At 40.5% G+C, this 13,533-nt stretch overlaps 1 protein-coding gene across 1 annotated transcript in view; it reads left to right on the forward strand.

The window, feature by feature from the left end:
- The window catches only part of LOC149985256 (uncharacterized), a 536,389-nt gene that overhangs the window by 360,789 nt on the left and 162,067 nt on the right, over positions 1 to 13,533 (forward strand). The window contains exon 5 of the mRNA XM_090209390.1: positions 10,159 to 10,298. The gene's annotated coding sequence lies outside the window, so the exon portion shown is untranslated. The remainder of the gene's footprint in view (positions 1 to 10,158; positions 10,299 to 13,533) is intronic.

Genomic DNA, 13,533 nt, shown 5'->3' on the forward strand with positions numbered 1-13,533 from the left:
AATCTCATAATTAAAATTCCTCAAACATACAAGTAGTTTACACCATTTTAAAGAAACGTGTTAATCGCACCACAGTGTCCGATTTCAAAAAGGCTTTACAACGAAAGCACACCATCTGATTATGTTAGGTCAGTATCTAGTCACAGAAAAACACAGAAATTGAGAAAATGAATCACTAACCTTTGATGATCTTCATCAGATGACACTCATAGGACTTCATGTTACACAATACATGTGTGTTTTGTTCAATAAAGTTCATATTTATATCCAAAAATCTTAGTTTACATTGGCACATTACGTTCAGTAATGTTTTGCTTACAAAACATCCGGTGATTTTGCAGAGACCCACATACATTTACAGAAATACTCATAATAAACATTGATAAAAGATACAAGTGTTATGCATGGAATTTTAGATAAACTTCTTCTTAATGCAACCGCTGTATCAGATTTCAAAAAAGCTTTCCCGAAAAAGCACACCATGCTATAAGTACAGCGCTCAGAGACCAAAACAAGCCATACAGATAGCCGCCATGTTGTGGAGTCAACAGAAGTCAGAAATAGCATTATAAATATTCACTTACCTTTGATGATCTTCATCAGAATGCACTCACAGGAATCCCAGTTCCACAATAAATGTTTGTTTTGTTCGATAAAGTCCATAATTTATGTCCAAATACCTCCCTTTTTGTTCGCACCTTTAGTTCACAAATCCAAATTCACGACACGCAGGCCAGACGAAAAGGTCCATTACAGTTCGTAGAAACATGTCAAATGATGTATAGAATCAATCTTTAGGATGTTTTCAACAAATCTTCAATAATGTTTCAACCGGAGAATTCCTGCAAATGCAATGGAACGCAGCTGCCTCTCACGGGAGCGTGTGTGATCAGCTCATGGCCTTCTGGCAGACCTCTTACTCAATCAGCTCTTATTCTCTCCTCCTTCACAGTAGAAGCCTGAAACAAGGTTCTAAAGACTGTTGACATCTAGTGGAAGCCTTAGGAAGTGCAATCGGACCAAATTTACACTATCTTGGATAGGCAAAGAGTTGAAAAACTACAAACCTCAGATTTCCCACTTCCTGGTTGGATTTTTTCTTTGGTTTTTGCCTGCCATATGAGTTATGTTATACTCACAGACATCATCCAAACAGTTTTAGAAATTTCAGAGTGTTTTCTATCCAAATCTAATAATATGCATATCTTAGATTCTGGGCCTGAGTAGCAGGCAGTTTACTCTGGGAACCTTATTCATCCAAGCTACTCAATACTGCCCCCAAGCCATAAGAAGTTTTTAAAAACCCATCCATGATGTAGGCTACGTGTCCATGCCCATCATGAAATGAGAGATGAGAACCTCGGTGAATACTGGAGAACCTCATATTTAGAATTTATCTGTAGCCTGTAAAAATGGCTTGTTTTGCGTTTTATATGTTCAAAACCCAAACCCTCCCTTATGGCTACTATAGCGAAGGCTGGTTCAACAGCGATGCGTGTCTTTTTTATCCTGCGGTTTAATGATATCATTACATTTTACATGTATTTGTTGTTGTTGTTTAAAAAAAACAGACAGCCTATTTAAAACAAGCTTTGTTTCATTTTGTTTAGAATTTTATTATAATTATTCCTTATCTTTTAAGGCATTATTAATAATTAATTTAATATTGCTATTGGCAATGTTTGGCATGTCTATGCTCAGCCATAATGCAATTTACAGTATTCCTAGCCCCTATATCAGTATTAATGCTATTGAAGCCATGCAATTACTTAAAACATTGTGGACTGCAAATGGGTTCAAGTTAAGGTATGTAGCAACAATTCATCTACATTTTGTTATTTTGTTTCTGTAAGCCATTTAACAAACTATAATGGACTAACATTGTAATTGGAGTTGATTCCAAGGCAATACATAAAATACATGCATGTTCTGATTGGCCAGTGCGGGGCCAAGCCTCAATACGCCCACAACTTGTTTATTCATCGAAACCCAGCCCTTTCGCGCCAACGCCAGCAAGTGCGCCGATAATTGTGATAATGAAAATAGCTGAAATATTTCTGACACACCCTTGAACCTATAGCGCTACCGCCTGCACTTAAATTGACCATTGCGCTAAGTTTGTTAAATAGAGTGATCTTAATCTTAAAATGACCCAACTCAAAGTTAAAGCTTTTATCACCTTAACAAATGTGTGTGTTTTGTATCAGTCAGGAATGCTCATCCTGTATGAATCCCCTGGATGACTAAATAATTCTTAGTGAGTAACGATGTTCGTTACCCAATGTGACGCTGGTACACCACTACACCCCCAAACCATCATCCCACCTCCCCCATACATCATACATCATACATCATTTGCCCGTAAGTCACCGACTGGAAGCATGCTGAGTTTCCACTCTCAGTCTGTGTGTGTCTATGAGTGAGAGTTTCCACTCAGTGTCTGTGTACTATCCATTATAAATCCATGTTCCTCCCGTTGCTCCTTTCCTTGGGGGTCACATAAAGTAGTCTAAACTATAATCTGTTTAGACATCACATGACAGCCCAGGTTATCCGCTTCGGACGACTTGGGCTTCCCTCATTCCTCGAACTACACAGATGTTGTTTATTTATAGTAATGATCCATACACCGATCGGCCAACGGTTCTGATTAGTATCCGAAAATAACTCTGCATAAATCCATGCTTTGGTGTTTGTTCATTTGAATACACGAAAACAGCCAAACACACACATGCGCACCCACACGTAAACATTCAGACAGCATGCATGCACGCATACACACGTTATAGGGAGTACCTGTTCGTGGGACTAGGTCCTTCTCTCTCTCTCTGGTTGCTGACATTGGCTTACATGGGCTTGGGCTCCTGAGCCATGGCCTGTTCACTCAGCTGCATCAAAACTGTGATGAGGGCTGATGAGGGCTGGAGGCTTCTATCTCCAAGCCATCAGACTGTTAAATTGTCACCACTAGCCGGCCTCTGCCCAGTACCCTGCCCTGAACTTAGTCACTGTTACTAGCCGGCTACCACCCGGGACTCTACCCTGCTCCTTAGAGACTGCTGCCCTTTGGTCACTTGAATGATTTTTACATACTGTTTTACCCACTTTCCAAATATGGAGTTGCATCACCTTTTGCCCCCAGAACACCCTTATTGTAAATGTAATACATTGGGGTATAGACTGTAAGGTGTCAAAAGTGTTCCACAGGGATGCTGACTCATGTTGACTCCAATGCTTTCCACAGTTAAGTTAAGTTGGCTGGATATCCTTTGGGTGGTGAACCATTCTTGATACACACAGGAAACGGTTGAGCGTGAAAAGCCCAGCAGCGTTGCAGTTCTTGACACAAACCGGTGCCCCTGGCACCTACTACCAAAGCCTGTTCAAAGGCACTTAAATCTTTGGTCTTGTGCATTCACCCTCTGAATGGCACGCATATACAATCCATGTTTCAGGTGACGTCAATAAGGGATCATAACTTTCATCTGGATTCACCTGATCAGTCTATGTCATTGATGTCATTATTTTGTACACTCAGCGTATATTCTGTATTCTTGTCAAGTTTTATCCTTTATAACTACTGCTGTATACACCTTTTATATTAATATACTGTCCATAATGTCTATACACACCATCTGTACACACTGTACATATTTATTTCTGAACTCTGACATTGCTCGTTCTGATATTTCTTTCAAATTTGGGGGATTTGGGTGTATTGTTTTTCTTTGTTAGGTACCAGTGGCAATTTTAGCATGTAAATCTTTGTGGTGTGAATGAAAGTGCAATGGGCCATCAGGGTGCAATGAGCTGAGTCGGCTAACTACCCTAGCAGCAGCCATTTTAAGTGTGAATTTCCCAGAGCAAAGGGAGACTGACTAAGGGAGAGCTACGGAGCTTCTGAATGACAGAGTCAGAAAGAGAGAGAGGGCCGAGTTGGAGTAGAAGCTGTGAGCGAGGATTTCTGTCTCAGGCTGTGCATCCTGCTATGTTTGTTAAACTGTATGAGGGCTACAGTGTAGCAATAAGGACACACACACAAACACAGTATGCATCTGCCATTTTTTGCATCTCAATCCACTCTGTGGTTTGAGTTTGACCCTTCACCACTAATTAAAAACATTGAATAAACTGCTGTGTATTTCAAACCCTGTTGTTTTAACGGGCTATCTCTGTCTATCTCAGGTGTTGCAGACACTGAGCATCACACACAGCATTTCCCCTGTCACCAGCATTTACCCTGTCACACTGTGGAACCCTTAATTGTCTGCAAGTGGTGATGGGGAGGATTTTTACTGCTGCACCGGGATCTGACAGAAACCACAGACTGGATTGACCTGATCCCCATATAATGAAGTATTACATAATTAAATTACCTTGACTACAGTTAAAGAGTAATCGCCATGGTAACCATAAAGTAGACCACTGTTTGGCCAGATTTCATCACAATAATATCCCATCACTATGGTGATGCAACACTACGTCCACTATCAGATTGCTATGGAAACATTACATCATAGTTGTTTATAAAGTGACCAACAGGATTTTGAAAGCATCTTTTGTTTCTTATGTAAACATTCTTAAGTAAACTCATTGTTGCATAAGGAGACAGCTCCAAGTAGCAGTAAACTTTTCCCATGGATATATTTAGCCTAAAGGAAATTTAACAGGCAATAATATTACAGTGAGTCTATAAATGTCTGCCTCACTCTTTCTGTCAGGCTCTGCTTCAAATTCCAGCACATATTGGTGAATTGTCATTTTCACAACAACATTATATTCATCCCGGTATCCAGTGGCAATTTTAGCATGTAAATCTTGGTGGGGCAAACTCAAACAATTTGTTTAGATGCATGCCAGTAAAGCCACTACATAACACAAACAACACATTCATTGCACTATAATGGTGACAAATGGTGCCCACAAACTGTTAGGGCCTACATAAAGCTGTCCCAACATCAGAGCTTTCTTTTCAACACCATGGAGTGAATCCTTACCACCGCTACACCTGGCTATCAGCGAAGCCTCGTCTGGCAGTGAAACAGTTAATTCAGCCTCCTTTACTGCTTTAAAAAAACACATAGCTGATATCTATTGACAATTGAGATGTACTAACTACGGCACAAGGGAACGACGAGCAGATAAGAGGCAATTTCGATTAAGACATTAATGAGCGAGCTAGGATGGACATAGTCAATATAACTATTTGTTCAACACTTTTGAAATGTACAGCGTCAGAATGCAGAACATGGGCCGTTCTTACAATATTCTCCTCTACAGCAAGTCAGAACCATAGGATAAATAAAGGGGGCATGTAAGCAGACAATGAAAGCTCTTATAATATTACATTTCTCTAAAACAGGTTATAGGCTACATGTGAACCATCAAGTCAGAACAGTAGGCTAAATTATGAGGGGGAAAGGGAACAAATTATTAGGTTGAGGCACATGGGCTACTAACAGCTTACTACACAACATATACACAAGAAATTACTTTCTTAGCTACAGTATACATATCGCCCTGGCATATTGCATTATTTATGCTGCAGCACACATTTTTGGACACCTTGTGCTGTGTTACTTGAACAGGAAGGTGGCGCGTCGTTCCTTGTTGTGGGCTCTAGAAAGAGGCTTAAAATCCTGACTTGGAATTCCGAGTTGGATGGCCGTCAAAATTATTTTCCGTATTTTCCCAGTCAGAGCTAGTTTTATCTGAGTTTCCAGTTGTTTTGAACGCTGCAGAAGTCATGCTGGATTGACAGCATGGCAAATGTATTCAAACTTTTCTGGCCCATGGTGTTACCCCCTTTTTTGTGATATCCAATTGGAAGTTACGATCTTGTCTCATTGCTGCAACTCCCCTACGGATTCGGCGAAGGTCAGACCCAAGTCACACTGCTTCTTGATACTCTGCTCGCTTAACCCGGAAGCCAGCCGCACCAATGTGTTGGAGGAAACACTGTCGAATTGACAATCAGTCAGCTTGCAGTTGCCCGGCCCGCCACAAGGAGTCGCTAGAGCACAATGAGACAAGGACATCCTGGCTGGCCAAACCCTCCCGTAACCCGGACGGCACTGGGCCAATTGTTCGCCATCTCATACACAGCCTGGGATCGGGGGCTTGAATTTTCAAGCTCTGCCTGTAGATTTTATGGTGACGTAGTGTCCCCATGAGTGACAGAACACTGAGCCAATCACGTCGCAACTAGAGAACATTACCAACCCTTACGCTCCTTGTTTTCTGCTGGCTGCCCCACCACGACTGAAAACACTGAGCTCAGGTGAAACACCTGCATTTTGGAGCTGCCTTACCCAAGAAAGCTTAAAGAGACCATGTCTGTAAGTGGTCTTTTTTTTGTTGGATTTTTACCCCTTTTTCTCCCCAATTTTGTGGTATCCAATTGTTAGTAGCTACTATCTTGTCTACATCGAGACGAAGGTTGAAAGTCATGCGTCCTCTGATACACAACCCAACCAAGCCGCACTGCTTCTTAACACAGCGCGCATCCAACCCGGAAGCCGGCCACACCAATGTGTCGGAGGAAACACCGTGCACCTGGCAACCTTGGTTAGAGTGCACTGTGCCCAGCCCACCACAGGAGTCGCTGGTGCGCGATGAGACAAGGATATCCCTACTGGCCAAACCCTCCCTAACCCGGACGACGCTAGGCCAATTGTGTGTCGCCCCACGGACCTCCGACATCAAATCCCTGCTGTGATTGCTGTAGGGCTGTTTTGGGGGATCAGTGTGGCAGCCTTAACAGATCAGAGTCCATGACTAGGCCGTGCAGTTGAGATTCTGCAGAACTGGGGTGGGAGTGGGCGGGAGAGAGGAGTCAAGTGACCCTTGTCCGTAAACAGGATTTTTCTCATAATTTGACCGCTGAATCACACGCCAGGCCAACATAGACTGCTTTCCATTTCTGCTGTCGTCTCCCCACTCTGATGTTATCATTATTAATCCTGTGGGGAAATGGAGGAGGGTGACAGAGGAGGGGATGAGAAGTGCGGAGGAGGAGAGGTTTGGGCAAAAAGAAGAGCATGTCAATCCCTATTACTGGAACTGATAATGTACATCCGGATAACTGAGGATAAATCATGAAATGATCATGTGGATGAAGTGATAATAATGTAATTCTGTGAGCAGTAATCATGTCTTGCTTTCATCCACAGTATGAATGTGATGTTAGGTGAAGGGTTGGTGCTGAAGGTCAAGTGTTTTTTTTCTTTACTTTTGGAATGTTCTTGAATGTTCTCTCTTTAAGTCCCCTTTCAGTGCCCTAAGAAGAAGAAGAATATTGAATAATATGAAGAAGAATATAGAAGAAGAAGAATAAAGTAGAAGAATATAGAAGAAGAAGAATATAGTAGAATAGGACAAATATAAAAGTAGAAGAAGATGAAAAAGAATATAGAGGAATAAGAATAATATAGAAGAAGAAGAATACAGAAAATAATATAAAAGAAGAATATAGTTGAAGAAGAAGAATATAGTTGAAGAAGAAGAATATAGTTGAAGAAGAAGAATATAGAAGAAGAAGAAGAATATAGAAGAATATAGAAGAAGAAGAAGAATATAGAAGAAGAAGAAGAATATAGAAGAATATAGAAGAAGAAGAAGAATATAGAAGAAGAAGAAGAATATAGAAGAATATAGAAGAATATAGAAGAAGAAGAAGAATATAGAAGAATATAGAAGAATATAGAAGAAGAAGAAGAATATAGAAGAATATAGAAGAAGAAGAAGAAGAATATAGAAGAATATAGAAGAAGAAGAAGAAGAATATAGAAGAATATAGAAGAAGAAGAAGAAGAATATAGAAGAATATAGAAGAAGAAGAAGAAGAATATAGAAGAAGAAGAAGAAGAGTATAGAAGAAGAAAAATAATATAGAAGAGGAAGAATATAGAAGAGGAAGAATATATAAGAAGAAGAATATAGAAGAGGGAGAATATAGAAGAGGAAGAATATATAAGAAGAAGAATATAGAAGAGGGAGAATATAGAAGAGGAAGAATATAGAAGAGGAAGAATATATAAGAAGAAGAATATAGAAGAGGGAGAATATAGAAGAGGAAGAATATATAAGAAGAAGAATATAGAAGAGGGAGAATATAGAAGAGGAAGAATATAGAAGAGGAAGAATATATAAGAAGAAGAATATAGAAGAGGGAGAATATAGAAGAGGAAGAATATAGAAGAGGAAGAATATATAAGAAGAAGAATATAGAAGAGGGAGAATATATAAGAAGAAGAATATAGAAGAGGGAGAATATATAAGAAGAAGAATATAGAAGAGGAAGAATATATAAGAAGAAGAATATAGAATAGGGAGAATATATAAGAATAAGAATATAGAAGAGGGAGAATATATAAGAAGAAGAATATAGAAGAGGGAGAATATATAAGAAGAAGAATATAGAAGAGGGAGAATATAGAAGAGGAAGAATATAGAAGAGGAAGAATATATAAGAAGAAGAATATAGAAGAGGGAGAATATATAAGAAGAAGAATATAGAAGAGGGAGAATATATAAGAAGAAGAATATAGAAGAGGGAGAATATATAAGAAGAAGAATATAGAAGAGGAAGAATATATAAGAAGAAGAATATAGAAGAGGGAGAATATATAAGAAGAAGAATATAGAAGAGGGAGAATATAGAAGAAGAAGAATATAGAAGAGGAAGAATATATAAGAAGAAGAATATAGAAGAGGAAGAATATATAAGAAGAAGAATATAGAAGAGGAAGAATATAGAAGAAGAAGAAAAGTAAGAATTTAGAAGAAGAGTAAAGAAGAAGGGTACGAATATAGAAGAAGTCAAAGAAGAATATAGAGTAGAAGAAGACGAATATGGAAGAAGAATATAGAAGAAGTCAAAGAAGAATATAGAGTAGAAGAAGACGAATATGGAAGAAGAAAATAGAAGAGGGAGAATATAGAAGAGGAAGAATATAGAAGAGGGAGAATATAGAAGAGGGAGAATATAGAAGAGGAGGGAATATAGAAGAAGAAGAATATAGAAGAGGAAGAATATAGAAGAGGAAGAATATAGAAGAGGGAGAATATAGAAGAGGAAGAATATAGAAGAGGAAGAATATAGAAGAGGAAGAATATAGAAGAGGAAGAATATAGAAGAGGGAGAATATAGAAGAGGAAGAATATAGAAGAATAAGGATAATAAGAAGAACGATTATCTTTCTGACAATGGAATAGGCTACTAACCATGAAGTTACACAGAGGTCCTTACACTATACTCTTTCTTTTCCTTCCCTCTTCCCCTCTTCATTTCCTCTCTTTACCTCTGAGGTCATGACCCATAAGGCTCTCCCAGCGTGCTTGAGGTTTAATGGACACAGTTACCAGCCAATCAGACAGCGGCATTCTTCCCACTGGAAAGAGTGTCAAGGCCATTAAACCTTAAAGAGAGGTGTGCGTGTGTTTGCGTGCCCATGTGTGTGTGTGTGTGTATGAGTGAGTGCGCTTGCCTGGTTGTGTGCATGCATGTGTGTGTACACGTATGCGGGTGCTGTAGCTGCAGGAGAGACCGTATTACGCAATGACACATGCAGTGGCCACGGCATCCGCAAAGTTCCAAAATAGTACTGTAGTCCTATGTCTTTTAATGATTCGGTGTTGGAAATGATTCAGTTATGGAAACTATACCCGTGAACCCATTATATCACCATTTCTGGAGAAGAGGAGTGAGAAGAAGACAGTGAAAATTATCCCCTACTTTCATAAGACCAGGGCAGGTAGGCAGGTGTGTGTCCCTCATCGAGCCAGCTGCACACCAAAGTGAGAGAGAGCGTGAGGAGAGGAAAGAAAGAACGAGAGGGGGAATAGAGGAAGAAGGGGATAGATGGCAGGATTATTAAGATAATAAATAAAAGTGCTTTAAGGGAGACTTTCAAGGATCTGTGGAGAGAGGGAACCAAGAGGGAAAAGTACAGATGAAGAAGTATAAATGGAGAGAAGAGGAGAAGAGGGCAGTGGAGAAAGAAATAGAGAGATTTTGAGTGAAGCACTCCAAATTCTTTCTCTCTCCAGCGTGTTTTCGTGAGCTTCACACATCAGTCTGGGCAGGACTCACTCGTCCCTCTTTTCCTACGTCCCTCCCTCCCTCCTTCTCTCTCTCCCTTCTTCCCTCTCTCCCAGCAGTGGAGCGTAACAAGAGCCACGCGATGAGTATAGGATGAGAAGAGGGAACGAGAGGAAGAGAGTGGAACGGACCAGGGAAGAGAGTCTTACACACCACACTCATTGGAACTTGGAGGAGTTGGTGTGCAGCTGGCAAGGTGAGCAAGGATTCTATGACCGGTTTTACAGGTCTCCGAATTTGTCGTGTGTGTGTGTGTGTGTGTGTGTGTGTCTACATATGTGCTGGAGTGTGGAACATGTTTGTACTAGCATATAGGGCATGCGTGTGTGATGTGTGTGATTTCTCTGAATGTCCCTGAATGAATGCTGGCATTCATGTCTTGATACTTCTATTGAACTGTGTGTGACAGGTTTGCCTTCCCACGGTTTGGGTTGCATAACAGTTTGGTGTGTGTTTAATTAATTGTCATGCGCAGCTACATAAGGTTTAAACGTACAACATATGTGTGTCTCTGCATGTGTGTGACTTTGTGTTTGCATACTATCACTTTAGTATCACATTAGTATCATATCACTTTGCACAGTTAAATAGATAGACAGTTATTGATTGAAAAATAAAAGTATACAGACAGCAAATTAGACTGATCATCAATCAAAATAGGAGGCAGTGAAAGTGAAAAAAGGGATTGAGATGAAGAGCGGTAGAGAGAGTTATCAGTGCGCAGTTTGAAAGGTCAATGATTGACCTTCATGTACAGTTACTCACTCTCCCCAACAGTTACTCACTCTCTCCAACTTTTTTCTGCAATGGTCCTTTTAGTGGCGTGTTGAATGTTCATGGTATAATGCATGGATGAGTATTTGTTGTTAATCCAATACGATGCTCATTTGCATTTCCTGTGGTGCAGGAAAAGTGCTCCGGAAGGATCGGATCAAATTAAGATTCCACATCTGTAGACTCGTGTTTGCTCACAGAATTCTAACTGCCATTCAAGTTTTCCATAAAGAATATAACATAGTTATATTTGGCCCAGAAAGTTCTGCGAAGACAGTGTTTGTGAGTTAAAGCTATTATTATTGTGTAAGAGATAGTGAGCAGTATGCTACTGTCAGCCAAAGTTGAGTGTTTCTATGGTTTAGCAGTGTGTGAGAGACTTAAGAGATAACATTGAGGCTGAGTTACAGTCCAGAGAGTTTGCGCTGGGGAAGTTGGAGGAGTTGAAGCATTGCTGTTTGTGAGCGCATGTATGAGGTGCAGTTGGACAAAGGGGTAGCAATTTAGCATGGTGTGGGTGTGTGCATGTCTTATGTGTGGTTGTGTGTGTGTGTGCGCTTGTTAATGTGTGTGGGTGTGTTATTGCGTATGCATACGTGTTTGTGTGTATACTGTATACCCTAGTGTGTGTGTGTGTGCGTGTGTTTGTTTGTTTGTTTGTTTGTGTGTGTGTGTGTGTGTGTGTGTGTGTGTGTGTGTGTGTGTGTGTGTGTGTGTGTGTGTGTGTGTGTGTACTGTATACCCTAGTGTGTTGCAGATCAAAGGAAAGACAGAGTCGGACTCTCCTTTACGATATATGGCAGTTTTACTTACTGTAACAGTTGCAGAAGTGCCTTGTCCATGTAGTCTATAATTAACTCACAATATTTACAATGTTTTTGAACTTACTCTCATCCTCAATCCCATTGCTGTTTTGTAAGTGATTTTTCCCTGACAGCTTCGAGAGGTACACAATGGCATTTCGGCTTTCGGCATTCTCTCATTTCCCAACATAGTCTGTATTCTGTTCGCTTACAATATTAACAATGTTTTGGAGCACTCAGGCTTGTTGTTTCAATCTCCCCCCACCCCTCCTTCTCACCAGAGTGATTCCTCCCTCCCTCTCCCTCCCTGCTTTGTGAATGAGGATTCTCTATCTCTGTGCCTTTTCAGTTGCATGCCCAGCTCTGACAGCTGATGGGTGGGGCCAAGGGACATGGTTCAGGTAGCCCTCACAGGCAGCGAGGTTACTCTTCCGAGGTTAGGCCAGGTACTGGAATGTCAGCTATTCACTGCTCGCAGCCCTGGCTGTATCGCTTGCTCCCTCCCTCATCTTCCCACCCCTCTTGCCCTGCATTGCCACATTTGTATTGGAGTGTTGAAAAATCACCCTTGGAAGTGCTGGGGTTGGCATTCCTCCTGTTTAAAACCAAACAGAGAAAAGAGAAAGGATATTATAGAGGATGCTCAGTATGCTGTTTATGGTTCCAGTGTGCCAACTTTGTGCCAGCTTTGTGCTAGCAGCATGGGAATGTGTGTGTGTGTGTGTGTGTGTGTGTGTGTGTGTGTGTGTGTGTGTGTGTGTGTGTGTGTGTGTAAGGCTGACACAAAACTGTGTATCTCTGTAACCGACAGTTATGGATGAAGACCATCATGAGAAGAAAATAACCACCATAACCGTTAATGAAAAAAATTCAAATAATTGTGGAACGAACAGCTGACTAAAGACAGGAAAGCCAGGTATTCTTGCGGTTGAGTCTGTTTCTGCCGTAACATGGACTCTTAACAACATGATGACACTTTGTTGCTCCTTGCTGAAACAAGAAAACAAGTCTTCAGTTGCCTAGGAAACACCCCCCACAATGCAGCAGCAGCACACATAGAAATTGAATGAAAATAATGGGTTTGGAACCTCTAACCCAGGCAATTTGACTGGTAAACTATTGGGTGCACTCGCAATGGTTGCCTGGTATTGTGATACAATAATTCTCATGGTAATGTAGAATGTTTATTCAAATGATATTAACTGATGTGGCTCATGCAATGGAATTTATTTTTGGGTATGTGAGTTGAGTTGAATCAACAAATCACAGCACATATTTTAGCACATATTTTACTTCCTGCTTTGCTACTATGGGTACACTCTCAATGGCCGTTAGTCCACCCGCTATGCCATCATTAACTTGAATACTCCGAGTCGATATTCATAAAAAGGAAGTCACATTGACCACGCCCACAAATTGGGGAAAACCAACATTCTTTCATATTGCCCTCCATTGTAAAAGAGCCAACTTCGTTGTAGATTTTTTTTTGTACAGAAATAACAGAACATGCAGCAAAGCTGCTGTGTTGTTCAATGTAGGCTACAAGTAACCAGGTTAAAATACACAAAATCCCGACCTATATTTCTCAATGCTCCCATGTAGGCAAATACAGCCTGCGAGAACAGTCCTGTGGTTTCAGGCTATTCAGGGTGAGAGAGTGGGAAATGTGGTGACCCGGTGTCCAAGTAAGCTACACATAGTTATGTGTGTGGAAATAATTTCTATAGGAGCGCCTGTTCTATTCATTCTAGATCTCCTGATTGTCATATCTTTAAACTGAGCCTGGAGAAAAGTGTTTGTTCTCAGACCTACCCAAGAATGGTAAAGCACCCTTAACTGGTTCTAACAGCTGAC

Source organism: Oncorhynchus mykiss, chromosome 2 (genome assembly GCF_057628025.1).
Source record: "Oncorhynchus mykiss isolate SJ-2025 chromosome 2, ASM5762802v1, whole genome shotgun sequence".
In the NCBI taxonomy this organism is placed as follows: Eukaryota; Metazoa; Chordata; class Actinopteri; order Salmoniformes; family Salmonidae; genus Oncorhynchus; species Oncorhynchus mykiss.